Raw genomic sequence first — 7,292 nt, 5'->3', positions numbered from 1 at the left:
TAACTGGACTAAGGATCTGTTTATCTTGTTTAGCTTTTCAAAGAACCAACTCTTAGTTTCATTGATTCTTTGTTTTTCTTTGTTTCTATTTCATTACTTTCTGCTCTGATTTTTATTATTTCTTCTGCTGAGTTTGGGTTTCATTTGTTCTTGCCTTTCCAGAGTCTTGAGTTGCAATGTTAAGTCATTTATTTTTGCCTTTTCTGATGTTTTAATGTAGGCACTTAGTTCTATAAACTTCCCTCTTAGGACTGCTTTTAAAGTGTTACAAAGGTTTTGCTGTGTTGTATTTTCCTTTTCATCTAATCCTAGGAATACTTTCATTTCTTTCTTAATTTCTCCTTTGACCCATTCATCATTCAGGAGTGTGTTGTTTAATCCCCATGAGTTCATGTAGTTACTAGGGCTTCTTCTGGTGTTGATTTTAAGCTTTATTGCATTGTGATCTGATAGAATCCATGGAATTATTTCATTTTTTTGAATTTGTTGAGGTTTGTTTTGTGCCCAAGCATGTGGTCAGTTTTTGAGAAAATTCTATGGGGTGCTGAATCGAAAGTGTATTCTTTGATTCTTGGGTGGAATATTCAGAAGGCATCTGTTAGGTTCATTTGCTGTATGGTATCATTTAATTCAAATGTCTCTCTGTTTATCCTTTGTCTGTTGACATGTTTAATAGAGGCAGTGGGGTATTGAAGTCCCCTATTATTATTGAGTTAATGTTAATCTGTGTCTGAACATCCTGTAGTGTTGTTTTTAGGAATTTGGGTGCACCAGAGTTTGGTGAATATATGTTCATGATTATAATACCTTCTTGGTTAATTTTTCCTTTAATCAGAATGAAGTGACCTCTTCATCTCATCTGATTAGTTTTAGTTTGAAGTCTATTTTGTCAGATATTAGAATTGCAACCCCTGCTTTTTCCTTAGTGCCGTTTGCTTGAAATATTCTTTTTCATCCTTTCACCTTCAGGTAGTGTCTGTCCTTGAAGGTGAGATGGGTTTCTTGCAGACAAGAAAAAGACATATTTCGTTTCTTAATCCATTCAACTAGCCTGTGTCTTTTGACTGGGGAGTTCAGTCCATTGATATTTAAAGTTATTATTGAAAGCTGTGTATTTATTGCCATCATTTTGATTGCTGTTTGTGTTCTTTGTCTAATTTTGTATTTCCTCAATTATACCTTCATTTACTTTCTTTCTGTTGCCCTGGGGTATAGCTGTTCCTTTCTCTGTTGTTTATGTTTGATTCAGGTATTCTTTGAAGGGCTGGTGTTGTGTATATGTATTCTTCAGCCTATTAATATCGTGGAAGATTTTTCTTTCCCCTTCAACTATAATAGACATTTTTGCTGGGTAAAGTATTCTTAGTTGGCATCTATGGTCATTTAGAACTGGAAATACCTTGGTCTAGGCTCTTCTGGCTTTCATTGTTTGCATTGATAAGTCAGCTGTAATTCTGATGGGTTTTCCTTTATATATGAGTTATTGTTTCTCTTTTGCAGCTTTCAGTATGCTCTTTTTGATCTGTACATTTAGTGTTTTTGCTATGATATGCCATGGGGAGATTCTTTTCTGATCCTGTCTATTTGGTGTTCTATGTGCTTCTTTTATTTGTATGGGGATATTTTTCCTTAATTTTGGGAAATTGTCTTCTACAATCCTGTTTATGTTCTGGTCAATACCATTAACCTGAAATCCTTTTCTTTCCTCTATGCCTATGATATATAGATTTGGTCTTTTCATGGTGTCCCACATTTCCTGCGCATTCCATTTGTGTTTGTTTCTTTTTAAATTTTTCATAATCTTTGCTTGAGTGACCAATTCTTCAACTTTATCCTCCAGTGTTGATATTCTAGCAGTGAGTCTCTCTCTTGTTTCAAATTGGCTTATTGTGTTTTCATTCCCTTCTTCATTTCAGCCTCAGTTTTCTTCAATATTTCTATCTCTTTTGTGAATTGAGTCAGAAGTTTATCCCTATCTTCTTTTAGTTCTTTGTTTTGTTTGTGTTTTCTTTAAATTTGTTGAATTCCTTAGTCATGTTTATGATTGTTCTTTTAAATTCTGTGTCCTGTGTTATCTCTAGGAGGGGTTCTCCTTTTAGAACTCTTCTACAGGACTAGTGGAGTTTGATCAAGACATGCTGTTTTGGTTTTCCATATTATTTTTCTGTTGTGATTTTGACATGTGGATTTCTTTTGTTGTTTGTGATTCTGGTATGAAACTCAAGCCTTCTTTTGTTGAGTTGAAGTCTGCTTCTGTTTGTATCATTGGTGTGTCATGGTTGTTTTCTTATTGGGTATGTAAAATTGGTTGGTCTTGGTTTTGGGTTCTCTCAGATTTTATTTTGGAGGGAACTGATGGCTTCAGATCAGCTAAGTATATCCCACAGAGATCCAAGTCAGGCTCCAGTTTGGTATAATCGGGCTTCCTTCTAACTTTTGGACACCTATAAACAGGCATTCATAGCACAATTTGGGAAGTTTGCTAAGGGGAGGACAATTTTGGCATTCTCAGGCAGTCTGCTAAGGTCTCTGCCCCTAATGTAGGACACAGACCGCTACTCCTGGAAAAATAGGAGGGGGCCTCACATAATCCCAATTAGGGGGTTGTGCAGTGTGTGATTTGGAGATGCTCACCACCAGGTGGAGGCCAGATCCAGCCACTCTCAGGCAATTTACTAATGTCTCAGCCCTTACCCTACTGTAAGGCAGAGGGGTCTAGCCCTGGAGAAGTGGGAGTGGTCTCATGTGATCCCAATTAGGAGATTGGAGAGGCCAGATTCAGGCACTTTCAGGTGTTCTGCTGAGGTCTCAACCCCTATCCTACTGTAGGGCAGAAGGGTCTAGCCCCAGCAGACCTGGGAGGGGCCTCATATGGTCCCAATTAGGGAGTTTGGCAGAGCATGATTTGGGGAAGCTCACCAATTGGCAGAGGCTGGATCCAGGCACTCTCAGGGGTCTGCTAAGTTCTCAGCCCCTACACTACTATAGGGTAGAGAGGTCTACTGTTGGCATGTGGAAGGAGCCTCACATGGTCCCAGTTAATGGGTTGGGCACAGCATAACCATCATGTGGAGGCTGGATCCAGGCATCCTTGGGTAATCTGCTGAGGTCTCAGCCCCTATACCAGGTGGAGGCCTGATCCAGGCACTCTCAGGAAGTTTTCTAAGATCTCATCCCCTACCCTACTGTAGGGCAGATGGGTCTAGCCCTGGCAAAGTAGGTGGGGCCTCATGTAATCCCAATTAGGTGGTTGGGCACTGTGCATTTGGGGAAGTTCACTACCATGAGGAGGCCTGATCCAGGTACTCTCAGTCTGCTAAAGGTCTCAGTCCTTATACCAGGCAGAAGCCAGATCCAGGAGCTCTCAGGCAGTCGTCTGAGTTCTCCAAAATGTGTTATTTCTTTTTTTCTTTTCTTTTTCTTTTCTTTTCTTTCTTTCTTTCTTTCTTTTTTTTGAGGGCATACATGTTTTAATATCAATCAGGCACAACTCAAGGGACAATAGCTTTGTGGAAGAACATTTTGTTTATAAATCTCATTTCCTGAGGATCCTCTCTAGAATATCCAGCCGTGTAGTTGTCTGATGGCCTTTAGCAAGCACTGATTCCTCAAGTGAAAGGACCCTTAAACAGAAAAGTCAACAATCCCCATCAAAAACACTCTGAAACTGCCTGTGAGACATTTTTATAAATTACTGTTGGATTCCTATTGAATTCATGCTAGAAAACCTAGCAAATGCTGCAATAGTTATTTTTAAACAAATATTCCCATTTTCACAAAATGTGTTATTTCTAAACAACATAATACTGTTAAGCATTAAGAAGGAATGTACTATCAAGCCATTCAAAGATATGGATAAATCATTGTGGCATTTTCTAAAATGGAAAAGCTATTCTGAGAAGGTTTTACAGTGAACTATTTCACTTTGAACATTCTGAATAAGGCAAAGTTAAAGATATACTGAAGAGAATGGTGGTGGACAAGGGTTTGGGCTAGGGAGTTGGAAAGGGGAGAACAGGGGCTATTTTTATGATGGTTTGATAGTTCTACATGGCATTACAATGGATATGATGTATATATACATCATTTAGGAAGTTTGGGATTCTAGGGTGTATCTCAAACAAGATTAGTCAGTGTTATTTAGGAAAATGGGACCAAGAGGACTGATGGATGGATGGAGAGTAGTACAACTGGATGGATAGGTAGGCAAACAGACAGATAGATAAAGTTTTCTACTATAGGATTACTTGTTCCTGTGATTGTTGAGGTGGAGAAGTCTTGATGTCTATAGTCAGCAAGCAGGAGACCCAGGCAAGTCGGTGGTGCAAATTCTAGAGCGAATGTGAAGTTTTGAGAACTAGGGAACCCATGGTCCAAGTTACAGTGTAAAAGTAGGCAGACTTAAGACCCAAAGAACTGGTATTTCAGGCTGAGTTAGAAGATCAGAAAATACCAGTCTCTGGTCCAAGAGGCAGCAAAAAAAAAAATACCTTACTACTCACCTTTTTTCTTCTGGTCATATCTTCAGTGGTATTTCCCCACCTTAGGGAGAAAGGCCTACATAACTCAGTTGACCAACCAAGCATTACATCACCCTGAAATGCCTCCTGGACACACTTAGACTAAGGTGTAACCAAATGTATTGACAACCCATTGTCCAGTTATATTGACACATAAAACTGTTCTTTAGTCTCATATTTATTTCACCTGGGCATGATGACAAATGTGGAAACTAGAGACATCAATGAAGAGAGATTAAACAGCAGACAGTATGTCTCCGTACAATGAAATCACACTGTCAAGATGAATCTATGATGGGTGAGTTCAATGTTCTATCTACATTTAGTTAGTAGTAATTACATCTCACTATATTCCAGGTGCTGTGCTAGATATTGGCATATGTTTTCTCATACAGCATTCAATGAGCCAAGGCTGCTTTACCAAACTGTAGTGAACATCTCAGCTTAGCATAGTAGAGGCTTTTTCTCTTGAAGTTCTGGAAGAGTGGGAAATAGAGGTATCCTGCAGGGCCAGTGCCTCGAGAGCTTCAGTGGGGAACTTTTTGTTATGGCTTTCAAACAGCTCCAGGTATCCTGAGGCATGTGGCTACCCAATGAAAATTTCTATCTTCATCTTCATATGACGTTTTCCTTCTTTGTGTGTGCTTCTCCTCCTCTATCTCTTATGGAGTCCTTGTCATTGAATTTAGGCTCTATCCTCATGACATAGAATGAGCTCATTTCAAGATCTTCAATTTCACTAAATGTGTAGAGACCAGAATTAAGGTAAAGTGCCTACAATTTGGATTTTATTAGCCTTTCTTTTATCCACTACTTATCTATAGAAACTAATGAATGCTTATGTACACAAGGTGCCAGTGTAGTCATGGGCTCTTAATTCTTTGTCTGGATTTGAATTCTAGTTCTGCTATTTATACAAGTTACCTAATGCTTATGTGCTTCAGTGTATTTTCCCCTGAATAATGGTAATAAAAAAACACTTTCATAAGATATATATATATATGTTATATACATTTATATATCATATATATATATATAATCACTCAGAAAAGCATGTAGTATCTGCTTGCTGTCTTGGTTATCATTACCTACTGTCTGTAAGCTCCATGAGAGAAAGTGGTTTTGTCTTTTGTTTGTATCTCTGTCTTCAGAGTGTGGTACACAGTAAATGTTTGATTAATATTTAGTGAATTTAGTGAATGTGTGTTTTAGATGATACAGAACTGTGTGCCCTATACTGTTCATAGATGATTGGAATATGAATGTGGTGTCGTCCTTGCTCTTTTAACCCTGTCTCCATCACTTAAAATCTTTGTTCACCACATACTTGTTGGCCATTAACATATATGACCAGATTAACCCTTCATAGCATGAAATGTTCATTTTTCTTTGGTCAAAAGAAGAAAATAATATATGTAGCTACAGAATTGAAGTTCTGTTGTGATGAGTTCTACACATCTTTCTGTTTAAGTGACAAATCAAGTTCCATGGACTAAGGGCTGACATAGAAAGGTGTTTACAGTTCCTGCTGCACAATTGTTCTCCCATCTTTTCTTTATAGAGTCTCAGCTTTCCTTAGGTGCATGTAAATGTGGAAGCATATGATGTGTGCTGCCCAATTTATCCCTGTTCACCACAAGGAACTCTCTGAATTCCCAAATTCTTATTGCACTGAAATATTTTTGAGCATTTAGAGGAAATTGTGCTTGCTATTGACAGCTATCGCATCCCAGTTCAGATCCACCCTCTGTGCCCTACCTTGTCATTCTGGAGTGGCATCTGAGAAAACTGCACTGCATTTGTTCTAGGTAACAGATTTTTCCAAAAGGAACTACTACTAAGGAGAGTCTGAAAATTCCTAAGAGGAAGTTTTTCCTTTGTATCTGCTTTCTCTTCCTTTGGTATTATACTAACATGGTTACTTTACGTTAACTGGAGTAGATAGCACTGATATTCGGTTTTTATTCCAGCATTTAAAGAACAGGTCTCACAGCTCTCTCAGAAGTAACTGTCAGGCATTGGCCCTCCTAAACCGTGAGTCCCAGATCCACAGATCTTCCTTAAACTCCGGATTCTATAGATTTCATTTCTTACCTGTGATCTCTTCCTAAAGGCAATGTAGGTCCTGGTGGCACTGTGTTTGTGATTCTTCAGTGTTCTATTATTTGTTGGAAAAAATAAATTTTCCAACACTTATTTGCCATATTCCATATATTACATTTTCCCCAGTTACTGCTGTATTTTATTCCAATTGGATGCTTATTGTAATATTGAATTACAAAATGGGAAGGATCCAGATCTCCCAAGTCACTGTTTGGAAAGAAGTTGTTCAATAAGCCACTATCCCTGGGACATCCATGGGGAACATACTGATTAGAATAAACCACTAAGGGCAATGTGAGGATTGTGGAGGCAGTAAAAATGTGTTACTGAACTTGAGAATTGTGGAAAGGTTTCCAGGCTTGCTTACATGGATCTTACCCATAACATCTCCCTTGAGTATGTAGCTGTTCAGGTTAGCCAATGAGAAAGCAGACAGATGAATTCATCACACTTTGAGTTTTTACTAAATGAATAGCATAAACAGACAGACGAGTAGAGAAAGAAATACACATGAAGCAGATATTTTTCTAGCAAACTACATGTTAGATGAAAATTATTGAATATTCTTAATTATTTCAACACATCTCTTTGAAATCCCTTTCCAGTCTACAATTATGTATGACAAGTACAAGGAAAATTAATTTTTTTTACTGTTTCATACAAAAAAAC

Source organism: Nannospalax galili, unplaced genomic scaffold (assembly GCF_000622305.1).
Source record: "Nannospalax galili isolate Female #2095 unplaced genomic scaffold, S.galili_v1.0 scaffold418, whole genome shotgun sequence".
Taxonomy (NCBI): Eukaryota; Metazoa; Chordata; class Mammalia; order Rodentia; family Spalacidae; genus Nannospalax; species Nannospalax galili.
Note: the sequence above shows the minus strand (reverse complement) of the source record.